Source organism: Loxodonta africana, chromosome 5 (assembly GCF_030014295.1).
Source record: "Loxodonta africana isolate mLoxAfr1 chromosome 5, mLoxAfr1.hap2, whole genome shotgun sequence".
NCBI lineage: Eukaryota > Metazoa > Chordata > Mammalia > Proboscidea > Elephantidae > Loxodonta > Loxodonta africana.
Window position 1 is genome coordinate 20,680,350 of NC_087346.1, and position 22,416 is coordinate 20,702,765.

A 22,416-nucleotide genomic window follows, 5' to 3' on the forward strand; every position below is an offset into this window, starting at 1 on the left:
AGGCTGAGAGAAAGATTGACAGTATAAATTTTTGTCAGTTATTTGGGTCCTTCCTCAAGGGCACACAGCCTCCTCTTGATTCAACACGTTGTGGGTCTGTAAACTGGCTCAAGTCTGGGAATCGAAGGGCCATGACGCTCTATTCTGGCGATTCAAGTTAGACGTCTTCCACTTGACTTTGAATTCTTCCACTTGTACAGATCAAGTAAATATTTAGTTGATTTTCCGTCTATTTCACTCCTAAGAACACCATAACTAAGTAGCCAACATCATAAGTCCATATAAGTCAGACTATTCTGATTACTGCTTTGACTCTACTGTCCATTAGTGTAACTACACCCACCTTGTCTTTGTTGGTTAATTGCTGGCACTGGGTCCCTACCATCACAAGGTCCAATCAGCCTCATTGTACTTAGGTGTCTTAATTCAGCTAGGGCAGTTCCACTGTCAAATCTGACTTACATGAAATAGCTGTCACAGCAGTCTTCAAGGATGCTGGGGCTCCCTTCACAAATTTGTTTCTCACTGCTGTGGTAAAAGGTATGTCCTCTGGTTCTGTGGGTCCAACCTGATAAATCTAACATGCTAATTTCCCTATGCCTTTGGATACCTCCTTTTACAGTATATCAAGGTAGGTCTGGCATTTCAACTTGATTTATTCTAGGCCATCGCTTAATCCATGCTTCAGTGAACCAAACAAATAAAATGTTAGATCCTTTTCTAACTTCTTGAGCCAAAACACTGAATGATTAATCTGTGCTTAGTGGGCCCATATCAGTAAACTCAGACTGACCTAACTTTATGTTCCTTGTACCATTAGCGTACATCCTTAATAGTCATTCCCACACGTATTCCCTAGGTTTCTGTTTAAACATATTAGAAAAATCAAGCAGTTCTTTTGGAGTGTAGTGTACCTCCCCCTAAGTAACAGTTTGTACTTCAACTCTTGGGGCTGGCTAGAGCTTAAGTCTAGTTATAGGTCTAGAAGCAGAAATGCATGGTGGTGGTGGATCCTGGGGACATTCAGCAATGTCTTATAAGGCATCTGCCTTAAGCCATGCCCCAGGCAATATCTCAGACAGACTCTTCAAGCACAGCTGGGTTAATTACAGCAGATTTAGGTGGAGGGGCAAATGGTTTTATTGGGAAAGGTGGCTTAGCAGACAAAGATGGAGTAATCTCTTCAGATGGGAGTAAGAAGCCTGGTTCTGTTGGCCAGAGTGATTCAACAGAATTTATGGACTCAGTGTTCCTGGCTTCTTGATTATGAGTCCATATGTCTGCATCCCAAGTTTCAGAATTCCATTTCTTCCTAATCAATGCCTTCACTTTAACCTCAGGTACCACTTTGAGGTTAGGAATTCAATTGGTGTTGTAATTCAGCCACTCTTAGTTATACGCCTCTGGGTTCGGTTTTCTACAATATCAACTATCGCTACAAGAAATAAAGCTTCCTACCAGGGCACTTGTATGCAGCACTTGAGCTATGACTCTCAAGCTTCGAACTCATCCCTTTCTTCCACCACTTTGTCTAGTGAGAGGAGGATCAGCCAACTACCTTCATTATACTTTTCATTCTGACAAAATTGTAAGGAGTACAGACAGTCCTCGGGCTATGAATGTCCATTTTATGGACAACCCCTTCGAGCATTTCAATGTTTTTGAAATTTACCCTAACTTTGAAACAACTGAACCAACCCCTGCTGGCAACAAATTCTTCATTGCAATCATCTTCACTTGTTTCTTGAACAGCTTTTAAATAACTGAAAAGGCTTCAAGCCTTTTCTTGCGCTAAAGTAAAGCTAAATAAGAATGCTATGCACCTGTTCTGACTTATCTACAAATTCTAAAAGACACAATTAGGAATGGATCTCATTCATAGCCCAGGGACTGCCTGTATCAAATATGCATTCACCCAGAGCCTTGTCTCTCACAAATATTTGATTCATCAGTGGTAATATTTTGCATAATTTATAGCCACCTCACACCATGCATTAGCAGTGCCCTCTTTAATACTGGAGGCACAGTTTTTCAGTGACTTAAAGGCCAGCTAGGAAACTTTGGTGGTGTAGTGTTTAAGTGTTTATGGCTGCTAACCAAAAGGTCAGCAGTTTGAATCCACGAGGTACTCCTTGGAAACCCTATGGGGCAGTTCTCCTCTGTCCTTTAGGGTCGCTATGAGTTGGAATTGACTTGAAGGTGACGGATAAGACCAGCCAGACTTGAGAACCAATTCATAAAACTCATCCACATGATTTTGTTTCTCTAGAACCTCTCGGCACCAAATGTCTTAGGTTGGATTCTCTAGAGGAGCAAAACCAGTGAAGCGTATACATATATATATATATACACACACATATATATACGTATATATATATATTTGTATGTGTATGTAAATGTATATGTATATATATACACACATATGTATGTGCATATCTATCTATATAGATAGATGTGTGTGTATATATACATTGTTGTTCTTGTTAGGTGCCGTTGAGTCCGTTCCGACTCATAGCGACCCTATGCACAACAGAACGAAACGCTGCCCGGTCCTGCGCCATCCTGATAATTGTTGTTACCCTTGAGCTCATTGTTGCAGCCACTGTGTCAATCCACCTCGTTGAGGGTCTTCCTCTTTTCCACTGACCTTGTACTCTGCCAAGCATGATGTCCTTATCCAGGGACTGATCCCTCCTGACAACATGTCCAAAGGATGTAAGACGCAGTTTCACCATCATTGCCTCTAAGAAGCATTCTGGCCGCACTTCCTCCAAGACGGATTTGTTCATCCTTTTGGCAATCCATGGTATATTCAATATTCTTCGCCAACACCACAATTCAAAAGCGTCAACTCTTCTTCAGTCTTCCTTATTCATTGTCCAGCTTTCACATGCATACAATGTGATGGAAAATACCATGGCTTGGGTCAGGCACATCTTAGTTTTCAGGGTGACACCTTTGCTCTTCAACACTTTGAAGAGGTCCTTTGCAGCAGATTTGCCCAAGGCAATGCGTCTTTTGATTTCTTGACTGCTGCTTCCATGGCTGTTGATTGTGGATACAAGTAAAATGAAATCCTTCACAACTTCAATCTTTTCTCCATTTATCACGATGTTGCTCATTGGTCCAGTTGTGAGGATTTTTCTTTTCTTTATGTTGAGGTGTAATCTGTACTGAAGGCTGTGGTTTTTGATCTTCATTAGTAAGTCCTTCAGGCCCTCTTCACTTTCAGCAAGCAAGGTTGTGTCATCTGCATAATGCAGGTTGTTAATGAGTCTTCCTCCAATCCTGACGTGCCGTTCTTCTTCATATAGTCCAGCTTCTCGTATTATTTGTTCAGCATACAGATTAAATAGGTATGGTGAAAGAATACAACCCTGACAAACACCTTTCCTGACTTTAAACCAATCAGTATCCCCTTGTTCTGTCTGAACAACTGCCTCTTGATCTATGTAAAGGTTCCTCATGAGCACAATTAAGTGTTCTGGAATTCCCATCCTTCACAGTGCTATCCATAGTTTGTTACGATCCACACAATTGAATGCCTTTGCATAGTCAATAAAACGCAGGTAAATATCCTTCTGGTGTTCTCTGCTTTCAGCCAGGATCCATCTGACATCAGCAATGATATTCATAAGGTTTTCACTGGCTAATGCTTTTCAGAGGTAGACTGCCGGGTCCTTCTTCCTAGTCTGTGTTAGTCTGGAAGCTCAGCTGAAACCTATCCTCTATGGGTGACCCTGCTGGTATCTGAATACCAGTGGCATAGCTTCCAGCATCACAGCAACACATAAGCCCCCACAGTACGACAAACTGACAGATACGTGGGGGTATATATACATACATATGTATATATAAACCAAACCAAATATGTTGCTGTCAACTCATAGTGAATACATATATATATATATCGGAAACTCTGGTGATGTACTGGTTAAGAGCTATGGCTGCTAACCAAAAGGTCAGCAGTTCGAATCTACTGGATGCTTCTTGGAAACTGTATGGGGCAGTTCTACTCTGTCCTATAGGGTCACTATGAGTTGGAATCAACCCAACGGCAATAGGTTTTTATATCTATCTATATTATCTATCTTTTTTTTTATCTATCTGTTTATCTGTCTATCTATCAATCATCTATCTGTCTGTCTGTCTATCTGTTTATCTATCTATCTGTCTATCTATGTCCATCTATCAATCATCTATCTATCTATATCTATCTCTCTCTATCTATCATCTATCTATCTATTTACCTACCTACCTATCTATCTATCATCTATATATATATTTATTAATATTTATGTATATATGGAAACCCTGGTGGCAAAGTGGTTAAGTGCTACAGCTGCTAACCAGAAGGTCAGAAATTCGAATCCACCAGGCACTCCTTGGGAACTCTATGGGGCAGCTTTACTCTGTCTTAGAGGGTCACTATGAATCAGAACTGACTCAATAGCAATGGGTTTGGTTTGGTTTTTGGAAATGTATATATACATATATATATTAAAAAAAAAAAAAAAAGTGCTGTCGAGTTGATTCCAACTCATAGCCGCCCTATAGGACAGAGTAGAACAGCCCCATAGAGTTTCTAAGGAGCACCTGGTGGATTCAAACTGCCAACCATTTGGTTAGCAGCGATAGCACGTAACCACTACGCCACCAGGGTTTTCATATACATGTATATATATATATACTATATATACAGAGAGAAATAATTTTAAGGAAATGGCTCATGCAGTTGTGGAGGCTGATAGGTCCCAAATTTGTGGTCAAATATCAGGCTACAGGCTTCTCTTGACTCACATGGTTTCAGGAGCTGATGAATCCCAATCGGCAGGTCAGATGACAGGCTGCTGGCTCAGGTCCCAAGAACTGGAGGTCAGAGGATGAAGAGTGGATGAAGGGTCCAGACAGAGCAAGCTTTGCAAGAACATCCATAAATATTAGACGCAGTCCACACCACAAGGAGACTCCCTTTTCAACTGATTGGTTGATCACAAAATGGTGGATGATTACACGTTATCTGCCAAACTAATAAGAATCATGGCCTAGCCAAGTTGACACATAACATTTACCATCGCACCCACCCAAATCTTTCCTCTCATTTGCTTTACTTTTCTTCATGAAATTTATCACTACCTCACATTATAATTTATTAGTTATTTTTTGTTTGTTTTAAGTGGCACTCCCTTGAAAATCTCAATCTCTATGAGAGTGAGAAGTTGTTTTTTTCTTATTACTGTATGGGACAATGTAGTTAGGCACCCAGTAAGTACCTATTAGATAAATAAATAAACATATTCATAAAATCAGATTGAAAATAAATTGCTGAGAATTTGAAATAAGGTGACATATACGATGTACACTAAAATCACAGTTATCAATGATTTTCCACGTATATATTATTGTGTTTTAACCTTCAGAAATCCCCATGAGATGATAAATATTAGTCCTATTTTCAGATGAGTAAATTAAAGCTCAAGGATAACTGGAAATTTTCTCAAGATACCACATTCAGTGTGTGTTTTCATGACGAATCTTATGTGTTTTCTAACTCCTTCTTACACTGCTTGCAATAAGCAACCTGGTCATTGCAAGCAGAGTTTGACTAATTTTGTATATCCAGGTAGTTACATAAAAAAGCCTTGTACAAAAATAAGGTAATGGTTTGTGATATACAATAGGGGATAAAGAATCAGAAAAACTACATGTTAAATTCTGGCTGAAATAATAGCTCAGGTTATGACCTTGAAGACACTCTTCTCCTCTCAACTTTAGTTTTTGCCTTTATAAACTGATAATCATAAAATTCAAGTATTACACAGTGGGATCCCAATGGTTAATGGTTGCTGTCTGCAAAGAATTATCTAAGTGATAAATAATATTATCATTACCAATAGGCTTGGAATTCTGGTTCAAAACATTTGGCTGCTTATTCAAGCCTTGTTTAAACTATCTTAAAGCCTTGGGTCTTCAAAACTGACCTACTAAAGCTTTCTTACTGCTTATAGTTAAAGTGATTTACTAAAGAGAGAGTCTATCTTGTGCATCTTGTGAAGTTTTCAAATTTCTGCTTTTAAACCTATCCTTTAAAAGGGAGTAAAGAGGTATTCATTATGAGAACAAAAACAACCTATTGGACAAAGGATTCTTTTGAACCTGCCATTTGGTCTCAGCAGAAGTGGATGCTGCTCATTTTCTAAATCTGCAATTGAGTCAAATTTCACAATGGTGGAGAATGACTAAACAGTTCCTCTCCGAAGGAATAGGAAAGGAAAGCCAACAGAATCTAGGTACAACTAGCAGGAAGGGAACAACTAACAGGAAAATGAGTCATTAAAAAAATCCAAAAGTCATTCAGCAACTCTTTCTTGACGTAAATTTCAGATAATTTAATGTGGGACCAGTTTAAGTGTTAATTTTCTCAATGTAGAAATTATTTTGACAATCTTATGCCACATATATCATGTTTATTGTTTACCCAGATAATTACTGATTGCTTAATGAGAGACAAGGACTTCATTAGACACCAGAAATATAGAAGTAAAGATACAGCCACCAACATTACAAAATATGCTAATCTAAGTATACACCATTGCTCAAAGAAAAAAAAAGTCCCTAATTTAAACTGAGGATATAATCTCTTATAGTTTTTTAGAGGTGCATAACATAGTGTTTAAAACATCAGACTCAAGACAAGTTGCCTGGTTCAAGTTCTACCTCTGCCACTTTTTGGGTGTGTGGCTTTGGGTAAGTTACTTCTCTGTGCCTCAGTTTCTCCCTTGTAAAATGGATTTATTAATAGTACCTGCCTTAAAGGGCATTAGTGAAGATTAAATTAGTTAACATGTATTATGGATTGAATTGTGTCCCCCAAAAAGGTATGTTGAAATCCTAACCCCTATATCAGTGAATATGATACTTTAGGGAAATAGGTTTTTCTTGTGTTATCAATTAAGTTAAAAAAGTTGTAATAGAGCAGGTTGGTCCCTAATGCCTTGTAAGTGGTGTCTTTTAAAAGGGATAACAGACATACAGAGAGAATCACACAGAGGGAAGAGAGGCACCATGTGAATATGCATCTACAAGCTAAGAAATGTCAATAGGCTCCCAGGTTCACCAGAATTGGAGGAGACAAGGAAAGCTCTTACTCCAGAGAGGGCGGAGAGGGAACCCGGTCCTGCTTAGGCCCTGAATTTGGACATCTAGCCTCCAGTACTGTGAGAAAATAACTGTCTGTTCTTTAAAGCCACTCCCTTCTGGTACTTTGTAATGGCAATCCTAGGAAACTAAGACAGTATGTATAAAATACTTAGAAGATGCCCACCAGATAAATAGATTAAATAGGTACCAGTTGTTTTTAATTTTCCAAATATGTCTTTCCCTAGTATCAACATAAGCAGCCCTTTTGGCACAATGGTTAAGCACTTGGCTACTGCCTGAAATGTTGGCTGCCGGAACCCACACAGTGGCTCTGCAAGAGAAAGACCTTGCAATCTGCTTGTGTAAAGATCACATACAGCCAAGAAAGCTTTATGGAGCAGTTCCACTCTGTCACACGGGTCACTCTGGGTTGAAATCAATTCAACAACATCCAACAACAGCAACATGTAATCTGATACTTTAGCCAAATCAAAGTTGCAATAACTACAAAATGTCTTTAAATACTATACATTGTTAAGATGTTCTTAATATGATTGAGCATAATTTATGAATTTCAATCTGATTTTGCCCCTTAGTAATTCCATTTTCTCATCTGCAAGCAGGAGATTATATTTGTGCTCCTCAAAAGTTTGGTGAATAAAGACTAAATGTAAAGCATTTAGAAGAGATCTCTGAATATCGAATCAATCAATAAATGCTAGTTCTTATTAATATTGCTAATATCCAGAAAATATATTATGATCAAAAGGAAAAAGGCCAGAGTTTCTACAACCAAGTATCAACAAAGATCATAAGATATCATTTTGAAGTACAAAATGCTTCCTGTAAGATAAACATAATCATTAGTAAGAAATAATCAATTAAAAATATATGTATTTTTAAAGCTATACCCAATAGAACTAAAAAAAAAAGTGCCAACTGCCAATTAATGAATCAAATGATCTTTTTGGAGCATTATTGGACAAGCTTCTCTGGTAGAAATCAATCTTCTGCATTTATATGAATAGCCTGAGGCCTTTAACATGTTGTGACTTGAGGTAATTTAAAGTTGCTAACAAGGAAAAGAAAAATAAAATAAGAAGGGAAAGGAAAGAATGGATGCTGCTTTGCTAAGTTGCATAACTTGGCCAATGGCCTACTTAAAAACCTACGAGCTTGTGATGGGTTGAGAAAAGGTCTGTGGAAGCTGTAACCGGCAGTAACCGTGAATGTGAACTTACTTGGAAACAGAACCTTTGTAGATGTAATAAGTTAGGTTAATATGAGGCCATGCTGGAGTAGAGTTATCCCTAATCCAGGATGAGTGGTGATCATCTAAGAAGAAGAAAAGAGACACTGAGACAGAGGGGGACAAACAGGGAAGAACACCACGTGATGACAGAGGCAAGGATTGGAGTGATGTCTCTATAAGGTAAGGTCAATGCCAAGGATTATGGGAAACCACAGGAGGCTAGGAGAGAAGCATGGAACAGATTCTCTCTCAGAGGCCTCAGAAGGAATCAACATGGCTGACATGGTGATTTTGAATTTCTAGTTCCCGGAACTGTAAAAGAATAAATTTTTGTTGTTGTAAGCCCCCCGTGTGTGGCTTTTTATTACAGCAGCCCCAGGAAACTAAAAGGAGCCCTGGTGGTACAATGATTATGTGCTTGGATGCTAACAGAAAGGTTGGTAGTTCAAATTCATCAGCACTCTGTGAGGGAAAAGACCTGGCAATCTGCTCCCCGCGCATAAAGATTACAGCCTAGGAAATCCTGTGCGGTAGTTCTACTCAGTCAGATAGGGTCACTATGAATCAGAATCCATTCAATGGCACAAAACAACTGCAAACTAATGCAGAGGTGAAGTTGAAGTTGCTGAGTGTTGCTCAAATAGTTTAAGTCCCAAGAAAGTTGGAGAATCCAATGTCTCACAATATTTTATCATAATTTACATAAGTCTTCTATGATAAACATGTATGTTTTTGGGAGATCAGTTTGGTTATATACCTGCAATGTGCAGCAAAATCCCCCTGATATTCTTACAAACCAAGTCATTTCCATTTGTAGATTTGCAGGTTAAAGGATCATCATTTCCTACATTCATGTGGAAAAAATGATGATTCCTATATAGTCCCCACCCACCCAACTCTCCTTTTTAAAAAAAAAAAAATTCACTAAATGCCTGTTTACAGGTTCCCTCACCCCACTGATCCCCCAACATACGCTGGTCCACCTCCAGGTCATTCTTCAGAGGAGACAGGTAGTTCTAAGTTCTTGCACACTGAACATATTCAGAGAGGATTTCACCCTTGCTAAGGCCAAGATGATAGGAAATTTCCTACTCTTACAGCCAATGAACCAGCCTTTATTGACTCAGCTCACCTGATGACAGTTCTTTCCTGGTGGAATGGACAGTCTGGTGGGGGCTTGGCTCAGAATCTAAAGGCAGAATATTTTCTGTCGGGCAGCACAAATCCTGCAAAATTGTGTGTGGTTTTCCCTTGAAAAATTTTATTAAAATTCTTGCCAATAGTTACGAGTATCTTTGAGACTTTGGCAAAGAAATTCTACTTGTACAAATCATGTAAGTATGTGTTTTTAGGATTTCTAAAATAATAAACCCAAACTGGTTTATATTTTGTTGCATTCCTGCTTGTTAAAAACATTTTTTAAAGCCATCAGGCCCTCTTTATTGTTACACAGCCAACAAAGTTTACTACCAAACTGCTTTTGATTCAGACTAAATGGTAATTGACATATCTCTATGTCTAGCATAAAAACAAACAAACCCATTGCAGTCGAGTCAATTCTGACTCATAGCTATCCTATAGGACAGGGTGGAATTGCCTCATAAGATTTCCAAGGAGTGCCTGGTGGATTTGAACTGCTGATCTTTTGGTTAGCAGCTATAGCTCTTAACCATTATGCCACCAGGGTTTCTATGTCTAGCATAAGCCTGTGAAAATTCGTACACGTAGTAGCAACTAATCCTTGATACACTCTTAAAGCCCTGGACTGCTTACTTGAAAACAGAACAGCAGTTATAGAATCTGTCCCACATTGAAGAAAGCTATGGAGTTGACATGAAAACTGCTAGAAATATTATTTATTTTTTTTTACTTTCCTGATTCCTCAGTTGCTACAAACTGTCAATTTAGAGTAAATCACCACCACCAAAAATAAATTAATTAATTAAATAAATGGTAACCTTATACTCCTGGCTAAATATTTTTCTCTACTCCAAAGCTCATTTTATTAGTGGTAACCCACATATTGCTGCTTGCTAAAATATTCCAGACAGCCACTTGATTACTTAATAAAATTAGTTAGAAAGAATCTCAACATATCTGAAAAAAAAAAAAAAACCCTTGCCGTTGAGTCAATTCTGATTCATAGTGACCCTATATTCAAGATAATGCTTACAAGAGAATAATTAGTGTTTCCTAGTAATAAAAGGGTTGCTTTGAAAAATGATGAAACGCGTTATTTTGAAAATGTTAAATATATGTAAGGACAAACTACCCTGATGGAAGAAATCCAGCTTAAAGGACTAAATTGAGTCATGTAAAAGCTCCTTTGCTAAACCCCAAAACCAAAAACCCATTGGCGTCGAGTCGGTTCTGACTCATAGCGGCTCTATAGGACAGAGTAGAACTGCCCCATAGGGTTTCTGAGGAGTGGCTGGTGGATTTGAAATTTGGTTAGCAGCCAAGATCTTAATCACTGCACCACCAGGGCTCAGCTTTGTTAAACAGTTGCATATAAATTGAACTTTTGGAAATTCAATATAAAATGCATGATTTATACGTGATTTTTTTTTTAAAGAAGGATCTTTCCTTGTTGTTACTATTTTGTCATTTTCTGTGATAATTTTTTTCTTAATCAGAATTTATTAGAGCAAAGATTGCCTGTGATATAAAAATAAGAAAAATGGAAAAATAGCATGAACCATGTGATATATCTGTATCCTATTAATGAACTAATAATAATCAGGGATATCTAAAGTTGTAAATGTCTGGAAAAAAAAATCTTTGAACTTTTTCTCATGGCATCTTCCATCTTAGTTCAAAAAGTTATTTCGAAGTTGGTGTGGTCTTGCTATCTATTAAAAAAAAAAAAAAAACATTGCAGTAGAGTTGATTCCGTTTCAAAGCGGCTCTACATGACAGAGTAGAGCTGCCCCATAGGGTTTCTAAGGAGTGGCTGGTGGAATCGAACTACCAACCTTTTGGTTTGCAGCCTGAGCTCTTAACCACTGCATCACCTATCTATGGGCAGCTCCAAATTGCACATGATAGATCCTAAAGAGTTTTTTTGTTTTTTTCCCCTCACTGGAGGCCTTATACATGAAAGGGCTTCAGGAAATGATTGTTGAATCCACTGATGTTGAATCTCCTGTAAACAGAGACAAACTGCTATTCTCCTCTGCTTGCAAAGAGAAGCTAAGGTGGAGTATTTTGAATAAGGACCGAGTAAAACTGCATTAAAATAACAAGCCAGCTTTGTGGTGAGCAGTAGGAAAACAACTGAGAGATGTTTTTCAGCACCATTAATGTTCTCGTTACTTGGATCTTTTTCCAAATAGAAACAGATTGTACCTTCCTTCCAAGAAGGGATCTTAACAGTGAAGCAGGAACAAAGAAACGAGAAATACTGCACCTTGCCCAAGGTGTGGATTTTATAAGACTGTACACCAGGCTGTTTAATCACGTCAAGTATCTGTAGCAGTATTTCCCTTCCTCCCAGCAATTTGGACCAGAAAGACTGCAGCAGTAATTGGAATGTGAGTCACAGGATGTACTTTAGGTCAAACCAGCTTAAGGAATTCCAAGTCAATACTTCAAATTGTGGAGGCTTAGGAGTCTTTTTTTTTTTTTTTTTTTGGTTTTATTTTTTATTGCACTGATTTGGTTTTGGGTTAACATTCTTTGTGTCTTCTTCATGTCTGTACAGTTTGGGTTAGTACCAAAAAGAATCAGATTTAAAAAATAATAATTTTGGAGAATTCAATTATGCATCTAAACATGGATGAACCATTTTGCCTAGTCTTCCTGATCTAAATTATGTGGACTAAAGTTATCCTCATTCAAAGTTCAGAATAAAAGATACATCCAACTAGAGCACATTTAAGTAATTGTGGCCACTGTATATTGATGGAATAAACCATATATGGCAGTTTCAAGTTGCTTAAACTATTTTGAATTTCTAGAGATCTTGTGCAGCTTTCTTTTGAAAATCAGGATTCTTGAAATTGGAAAGATTTTCTGACTCACTGGACTGGTGTGACTCAATGTGCAATGAGGATTCATAGTCACTGCCAGGACGTGTATTATGCTTAGAGACAAGTGTTGATAAAATATGCTGTTGGCACTACAGGGGATTTCAAGGGGATAAACACTACGGCTGGCAGTCTGTCCTTTACTTTCCAAGGTACCGCTCACCACGGTGATGAGATTTGTAAACAGACATATTAGCCTAGTATCAGTACTTAATGTGCTGAATTCTTTATGTTCTTTGCTGTGGGAGGCAGGAGCAAGTAGAGAAATGAAGGAAAATACACCACAAATCTTGAAAGTGTGACTAAGAGTGGGCAATTCTCTCAGGCCCCTGGCTCCTGAACAATGGCACTTTCCCCCTAAACAATCTTGTCTTCCTTCCTTGAAAGGGATTGAACCTGGGCAGTGAGATAAATGTGTAATTACAATACATATGGAGCAGGCATGCTTGTAAGCACATTTAGTAAATATTATTGCAGTTGGGTTAGGTGGCTTGTTATTTTGTTTTTTGACAGCTCTCATTTGGCAGAACTGGATCCAGTTGCAATGTACAGAGTGCTAGGACCAGATGACCCATGGAGGATATGTGATGAAAAATTAACCTTACCCAGAGAGACATCTGGAGCCCTGGTTAATGGTTAAGAGTTGGGCTGCTAACCAAAAGGGCAGCAATTTGAAGTCACCAGCTACTCCTTGGAAACCCTATGAGACAGTTCTACTCTGTCCTATAAGATCACTATGAGTTGGATCTGACTGAACAGTAAATAACAACAACAAAGAGAGGTCTAGTCTTTGCCCTTGGCTACTGGGAGGTGAACCCTAGGCCCCTGAAATGTGTTGCCCAGTAGGAGTGTTGCTTGCCTGGGGCTTCGGTTACTGAACAATCTGATAACATGATTTGTGATGGGAGCTTTGGGCCACATGGTATCAGTTTCAACCTCTGGAAGGGCTAGGGACTAAGGTTATTACCCTGGCCTCCTGGAGGAACTGAAGACTAAACGTTGGCCATGAGGGCAATTTATTATCAAGCCCCAATAAAAACTCTGTATACCAAAGGCTTGGGTGAGGTTTTCTGATTGGCAATAGTCTGTGCATATTGTCAAATATCGTGGTCAGGAGTTGACGTGTTATCCATGTCTCCACAGGAAGAAGAAGACCGGAAGTTGTGCTCGTAGACACCTCCTGGACTCTGTCCTGTGCAAGTCTTCCCTTGGCTGAGTTTAATCTGTATGCTTTCCCTGTAATAAACCATAACCATGAGTATTACATCTTCTAGTGGATTGTGGAAGCACTTTTAGCAAATTATTGGAATAGAGGGTGGTTTTGGGAACCTCTCAACTTGGAATCAGTGTCAGAAGTAAAGGCAATCCTGTGGATTCTGCTCCATCTAATCTTATAGTTTTACCATAACTCTTTACAGAACTTATTAGCTTACAGATCCGGAAACAAAAGCCCCACAGAATTCAAACGACATGATCAAGGTCACAAGCCAAGGTAGTGGCGGTTTTTATGGTTTACAGTGCCTAGATCTTTCCATTGTGATAACCTCACTCAAACCAATTCTGGGGAGAAGTGGTCTAGTGAAGCCAGAACCAGAACACGAAAATCCATTGAGTCCTATCATAGGAGCATTGAACAGTCTAATAATGTGATTTGTGTATATGAAATCTTAGGTTTCATTTGGGAAAGGTGTAGCCTTGGGGAAAATATATTACTTTGGAGGTAATGCATTTTGTTCAAACATTTTCATGTAACAAACTTAGATTATGAATTTTCTAAACAATCCCAATTTTATAACTCTTATTTTTTTCTCTTATTTAATGTATGTATCTTTATACAAATTCAATATAATATTAATATATACTAAGAATTATTTGTTATACCACAAGTTTTTAAGTTTTGTTCAAAATATATGGACGAAAGAGTTGTGTTTGAAAAGAAGTTAATTTGAGGAAAAGCTCTAATGATTCTTCTATTTAAGAATATTTGTTTTTTCTATGAATTCTTAATATATCTCTGAGAAAATAATTAATCTAAGAATGCTTTTCTGCCCTAAAAAAAAAGATAACAGCTAGAATGGGCAATGTATAGAGATCAAGGTCTATTAGTGTTTACCAGGGGTGGGAAAAAGGAAGGTATTGCTTAGGGGGGCACTGAGCTTCTGTTGGGGTGATGGAAAAATTTAGAAACAGATAGTGGTGATGGTTGCTATATAACAGTGAATACAAACTTGTGTTAGCTGATTAAAGTTTTAAAAAATTAAATATGTCAATATTGATATGCAGTATTAATCAAGGATGAATAAGTCTAATAAACTCATCTGTACTGGTAATTGGAAAATTATGGCCTAATTTTGACAAATATGCTTTCCATACAATAAACTCCAGTGTTTCTGTTGGTCACAAGGGACACTGTGTGAAGAATTTATACTTCATAGCAGTTGAATGTACAATATCAAAAATCAGAACTCCTGCTAGTAATGTAACAAAATCTCATGGAGATCAAGAAATGTGGAAGAAAACAAAGGTTTTTTTTTGCTTTCTTTCTTTCTTTTTCTATTCTGTATCTTGTTTTCTCTTCAGATCTCTGAATTGTTTTAATTGATTCTAGTCAGGAAACAAAATAAACCCCCTATTCACTTTGTTGTTGTTAGGTGCCATCGAGTGGTTCCAACTCATAGCAACCCTATTTACAACAGAACAAAACACTGCCCAGTCCTGTGCCATCCTGATTGAGCCCATGGTTGAAGACATTGTATCAATCCATCTCACTGAGGGTCTTTCTCTTTTTTGCTGACCCCTCTACTTTACCAAGCACGGTGTCCTTCTCCAGGGACTGGTTCCTCCTGATAACATGCCCAAAGTAAGTGAGACAAAATCTTGTCATCCTCACTTCCAAGAAACATTCTAGCTGTTTTTCTTCCAAGGCAGATTTGATCATTCTTCTGGAAGTCCATGGTGTTTTCAGTATTCTTTGCCAACACCATAATTCAAATACATCAAATCTTCCTCAGTGTTCCTTATTCACTGTCCATCTTATTCATTGTCCTTGCATATGAGGCAATTGAAAATACCATGGCTTGGGTCACCTTAGTCCTCAAAGTGACATCTTTGCCTTTTAACACTTGAAAGAGGTCTTTTGCCGGAAAATTATCCAATGCAACACGTTGTTTTATTTCTTTACTGCTGCTTCTATTGGCATTGATTGTGGATCCAAGTAAAACGAAATCCTTGACAAGTTCAGTATTTTCTCTGTTTACCATGATGTTTCTTATTGGTCTAGTTGTGAGGATTTTTTGTTTTCTTTATGTTGAGGTGTAATCCATACTGAAGGCTGTAGTCTAATCATCATCAGTAAGTGCTTCAAGTTACTTTCAGCAAGTAATGTTATGTCATGTACATATTGCAGGCTGTTAAGGAGTCGATCCTGATGCTATGTTCTTCTTCATATAGTCCAGCTTCCTGGATTATTTACTCAACATTAAGATTGAATAAGTATGGTGAAAGGATACAACCCTGACACACATCTTTCCTGACTTTAAAACATGCAGTATCCCCTTGTTCTGTTTTAACGACTGCCTCTTGGTCTATGTATAGGTTCTGCATAAACACAATTAAATATTCTTGAATTCCCATTCTTTGTAATATTATCCATAATTTGTTATGATCCACACAGTCAAATGCCTTCACATAGTCCATAAAGCACAGGTAGACTTCTTTCTGGTATTCTCTCCTTTCAGCCAAGATCCATCTGATACCAGCAATGTGTCTCTCATTCCACATCCTCTTATGAGACAGGTTTGAATTTCTGGAAGTTCCCTATTGATTTACTTCTACAAGTGTTTTTGAATTGAAGCCACCACTCTTCTTCAGTTTGTCCTACTATAGTGGCTTGCATGTTGCTGTGATGATGGAAGCTATTCCACCAGTATTTCAAATACCAGCAGGGTCAACCATACCAAAAAAGCAAAACCCCTTGTCATCGAGTCAATTCTGACTCATATCAACCCTATAGGACACAGTACAACTGCCCCGTAGGGCTTTCCAAGGAGTGGTTGGTGGATTCGAGCTACCAAACTTTTCATTAGCAGCTGCACTCTTAACCGCTCTGCCACTATGACTCTGGATCATCCATGGAGGACAGGTCTCAGCAGAGCTTCCAGACTAAGACTGATGAGGAAGAAGGACTTAGTGACCCACTTCTTAAATAATAATACTATGTCAGTGCAAACCATATGAATAGCAGTACAACATTGAATTAGTGTTGGAAGATGAGTCCCTCAGGTTAGAAGACTCTCGAATTATGACTGGGGATGAATTGCCTCCTCCTAGTAGTTGTTGTTAGGTGCCATTGAATCAATTCCAACTCATAGTGACTCTGTGTACAACAGAATGAAGCACTGCCCTGTCCTGTGCCATCTTCACAGTTATTGTTATGCTTAAGTCCATTGTTGCAGTAACTGTGTCTCTCAATCTCCTTGCAGGTCTTCCTCTTTTTCATTAACCTTCTACTTTGCCAAGCATGATATTCTTCATTAGGGACTGGTCCCTCCTGATAACACATCCAAAATATGTAAGAAGAAGTCTTGGCATCCTTGCTTCTAGGGAGCATTCTGGCTGTAGTTCTTCCAGACAGATTTGTTCATTCTTTTACCAGTCCATGGTATATTCAATATTCTTCACCAACGCCATAATTCAAAGGTGTCATCTCCTATAGAGTTGACCTTTAATGACTCTACTTTGAGTGGATGAAGTAAAGCTTTTGTGACCTTCATTTGCTGATATGGCATGACTCAAAATGAGAAGAAACAGCTGAAAACATCTACTAATAACCAGAACATTGAATGTACAAAGTAAGAATCTAGGAAAGTTGGAAGTTGTCAAAAATGAAATGGAACACTTGAAGATTGATTCCCCAGGCATTAAAACTCAAAACCCATCGCCCTCGAGTTGATTCCAGCTCATAGGAACCCTTTAGGACAGAGTAGAACTGCCTCATACAGTTTCCAAGGAGAGTCTGGTGGATTTGAACTGCCGACCTTTTAGTTAGCAGGTGTAGCACTTAACCACTACACCACCAGGGTTTCCTCCCCAGGCATTAGTGAGTTGAAATGAATTGGTGTTGGCCATTTGCTTTAGTTATTGTAAAGTCTAAGACAGTTAAATCTATAATAGTTAAACGCAAATAGTGGTGCCAATCTTGTTTTCTTTGCCATTTCTGAAAGGAAAAAATTACAATGCTTTCACATAAAAACCCAAACATACATTAAAGAATGTCACACTATTAATGGTATTTCACAGTGATAATGAAAACACAGAAAAATCCTTATTTTTGTTTAATCCAATTCACTTAACTATCTAAGGGTATTTTAACTGCATGAGAAGCAACGAATAGCTATTATTTGTGAAACATTATTTCAAATTTTTAGGCATGAGCTGTTGCTTGCTTATTGCCAAAATAGAGAGAATTTAACTAGTATTTCCTATCATTTAAATAAAAATGACAATGGTATTGACCTATACAGAATCTTAAAAGTAGGAAACTGAATGAAGGATAAGTAAATTTAAACATACTGCAGCATAGGAAATTTAATTCCATTGGTAGGGGAAAAGGAGCCCTGGTTGCTCAGTGGTTAAGCACTGAGCTGCTAATGGAAAGGTCAGCAGTTTGAACCCATCAGTTACTCCTAGGAAGAAAGATATGGCAGTCTGATTTCTTAAAGATTACTTCCTTGGAAACCCTATGGGACAGTTCTACTCTGCCCTATAGGGTCACTATGAGTGGGAATCGACTCCACCTGCAATGGATTTGACCTATTTTCATAGGGTGTTGACTGGAAATCTAGGTTATGTTATAAAATCTATATCTGACAGTTTAGTTTAGGGAGAGTCATAATGCATAACTCCTACCTTAAAGAGCTCTGAACTAGTATTTCATCAATGAAGATTTTATGATGGCTAGTATCAAAAATTGTATTTAAATAAGAAACAATCACAGACTATTGATTGTTGTCATTAGCTGCCATCAAGCTGACCCTTGAATCATGGAGACCCCATGCACAATAGGATGGGACCATTGGAATCCACAGTGTTTTCACTGACCGATTTTTGGAAATAAATCATTAGGTCTTTCTTCATAGTCCATCTAAGTCTGGAAGCTCTGCTGAAATCTATTCAGCATCACAGCAACATGCAAGTTACTGCTGTCAGATGGGTAGTGGCAGCACATGAGGTGCATTGACTGAGAATCAAATCTGGGTCTCCTGCATGGAGGCAATAAGTCTGTCACTGAAACACTAATGTCCTAGACTATTGATCAGTCTCCCATAAAGAAGAAAAGAAAATCAGTGTCTTGTCATTTACTCATAACAAAGTTTTACTGTTCACTTTCTTCAAAATGTCTTGGGACATGTAAAAGGCAGTGTACTCTGAAGACTGCCCTTTGTAGAATAAATATTCTTTCAGAAATGAGTAACTTAAACCCACTGGGTTCTTCCTACTCTTGCCCATACAGTCATGTTCAGCCTCCTAATTTCTAGAATTTCTTAATCTATTTTTTTTATTCTTAAAAATAAATTGCCTTTTAGCAAAAAGATGGAGGCAACCAAGGTGCCCATCAACAGATGAATGGATAAATAAATTATGGTATATTCACACAATGGAATACAACGCATAGATAAAGAACAGTGATGAATGTGTGAAACATTTCATAACATGGAGGAATCTGGAAGGCATTATGCTGAGTGAAATTGGTCAGTTGCAAAAGGACAAATATTGTATATAAGACCACTATTATAAGAACTCAAGAAATAGTTTGAACAGAGAAGAAAATATTCTTTGATGGTTATGAAAGGGGGAAGGAGGAAGGGAGGGAGAGGGGTATTCACTACTTAGTAGATAAGAACTACTTTAGGTGAAGGGAAAGACAACACACAATACAGGAGAGGTCAGCACAACTGGACTAAACTAAAAGCAAAGAAATTTCCTGAATAAACTGAATGCTTCGAAGGCCAGCATAGTAGGGGCGGGGGTTTGGGGACCATGGTTTCAGGCGACATCTAAGTCAATTGGCATAATAAAATCTATTAGGAAACTATTCTGCATCCCACTTTGAAGAGTGACACCTGGGGTCTTAAACGCTAGCAAGCGGCCATCTGCAGTGCATCAGTGGGTCTCAACCCACCTGGACCAAAGGAGAATGAAGAACACCAAGGACTTAAGGTAATTATGAGCCCAAGAGACAGAAAGGGCCACATAAACCAGAGGCTACATCAGCCTGAGATCAGAAGAACTAGATGGTCCCTGGCTACGATTGATGACTGCCCTGACAGGGAACACAACAGAGAACCCCTGAGGGAGCAGGAGAACAGTGGGATGCAGACCCCAAATTCTTGTAAAAAAAACAGACTTAATGGTCTGACTGAGACTAGAATGACCCCAGTGGTCATGGCCCCCAAACCTTCTCTTAGCCCAAGACAGGGGCCATGCCCAAAGCCAACTGTTCAGACAGGGATTGGACTAGACAATGGAATAGAAAAAGTTGCTGGTGAAGAATGAGCTTCTTGGATTAAGTAGACACTTGAGACTATGTTGGCCTCTCCTATCTGGAGGGGTGATGAGAGGGCAGAGGGGGTTAGAAGCTGGCAGAATGGACACGAAAAGAGAGAGTGGAGGGAAAGAGTGGGATGTCTCATCAGAGGGAGAGCAATTAGGAGTGTATAGCAAGGTGTATATAAAATTTTTGTATAAGAGACAGACTTGATTTGTAAACTTTCACTTAAAGCACAATAAAAATTTTTAAAAAAATAATAATCTTTAATCCCCATGAATCCAAAATGTTGTAATTAATATTACCCTTTGTTCTAAAAAAAAAAAAAAATTTTTTTTTTTTTTTTTTGGTTCCAAGTGGAACATGAATTTAGATTGCAGCTGTTAGTTGTATTTTGTCCTCTGGGAGGCAGAAAAACATCTGTTTTTCATATGATGTTCATTTGTTCAAATCTCTTGTTCATAGGCGTATTGAGGGAATCTGCTATCCTCGCTCAAATTCTGAAGGTAACAGACATTCCATTCGGAGCTTTCCCAGACACCTTAATTTGCTGATTTAAACCCTCCCTGAGCTTTTCATCGCAGGGCTTTGCTTCGGGTTGTCTTCATCTTATTTAACCAGGAGGAGCTTGCTTATAACGTTGGTCCAGTCAGACCAATGGAGGCCCTGGTGGTGCAGTGGTTAATCTGGCTGCTAACCAAAAGTTTAGCAGTTTCAGTCCACCAGGCGCTCCTTGGAAACCCTATGGGGCAGTTCCATCTGTCCTATAAGGTTGCTATGAGTCAGAATTGACTCGACAGCAATGGGTTTGATTTTTTTTGGTTTAGTTAGGCTAATGCTTGGAATTTACTCATTATTATGAATGTTTCTATTTAACTTCCCTCTCCCCAAAAAAACCTTTCTTCTCTTAGAAATTGTTACTCTTATTAAGAAATATTAGTGAATAGTTTGTATTGTAAAATTAATACATATTTAAAATAGAAGATTTAGCAAAAGAAAGAGTAAAAAGAAAAATTTTGTAAAGCCCCAAATTATTCTACCTACGGATAAACTTTTAGTTTTTATGTATGGATGGATCTTTTACAGAAAAAGGAAAATATTAGATTGATACAGAATGTGTAACATATATTATTGCACACTTTAAGAGTTTTATGTTTTCTTCTCTTACATATTCTCATGAAATATGATCTTAAATGGATATAAAATATCATTGTATGCAGCACACTTTTAATAAAAATTTTATGATTTTTCATAAGAATGATTTATCAGTAAATATACTTGAGATTTATTATGGTGTGTAGTGAAGTGAGGATCTAATTTGAATTGATCACCTTTCTAAAAAAAAGTTTCCAAGAATTTTAGTTTGAATAACATATTCTTTCCCATTTGTTTCACGTGATTTCTTAGCTTTATAAATGACTTCCTCAAATCAGCTCTTCCAACAACCAAACAACCAACCAACTGCCGTCGAGTCAACTGCGGATCATAACGACCCTATAGGACAGAGTAGAACTGCTCCTTAGAGTTTCCAAGGAGTGCCTGTTGGACTTGAACTCTGAACTTCTGGTTAACAGCTGTGGCACTTAACCACTATGCCATCAAGTTTTCCAATCAGCTCTTATACGTGGGACATGGGAAAGACTGCAGAAGCAGTGGAATTGGGGTGGAAATAAATCAGTTTATCAGTTTTGCACCTGGAATATTTGAGTTACTCTTTAGATTTCTATATAGAGATGTTGAGCTTAGAGTTCAGGGATGGACAACATGTAGACATTTTTAAGTCATCTTACTGGATTGAAATCAAAGTTGGAGTATTTAGAGGTAAAATAATTGAGGAAGAGTTGACAATGGGGATGGAAAAGAAGCAGCACAGAAGGTAGAAAGAATGTCAACAAAGAATGGCATCCAGAAGCCAATAAGAAAAGTACTTGAAGAAGGAGAAGGCTGCTAATAGGTAAAGAGTGATGATGTCTAAAAATTGACACTTTGGTTTCACAATCTGGAGATTATTGGTGACTGTGGCATTAGTTACTTTGGTGGAGTGATAAAACAGAAACCTTTACTGTAATATAACACAGCCTGGGGATGAATGGAGAAAATGAGTATATATAAAGCACTTTCAAACAGCTTTGTTGTAAAGATAAGCAGAAAAATGGGGTGGTAGTCAGAGGGGCTTGTTGAATTAAAAAACTTAATATGTATCTTTCTAAGATGGGAAATAGTGTAGGATGTTTATATTAAGATGGGGAAAACCCAATTAAGAGGGGAAATTAAGATGCAGGAGAGAGAAGAGGAAATTTCTGAGAAAGTGGCCTCTTTTAAGAGGTTAAGAGCTGATAAAACAAAAAAACTAAACCAGTTGCACTGAGTTGATTTCAACTCATAGTGACCCTATTGAACAAAGTAGAACTGCCTCATAGGGTTTCAGACAGCTGGTGGATTCAAACTAC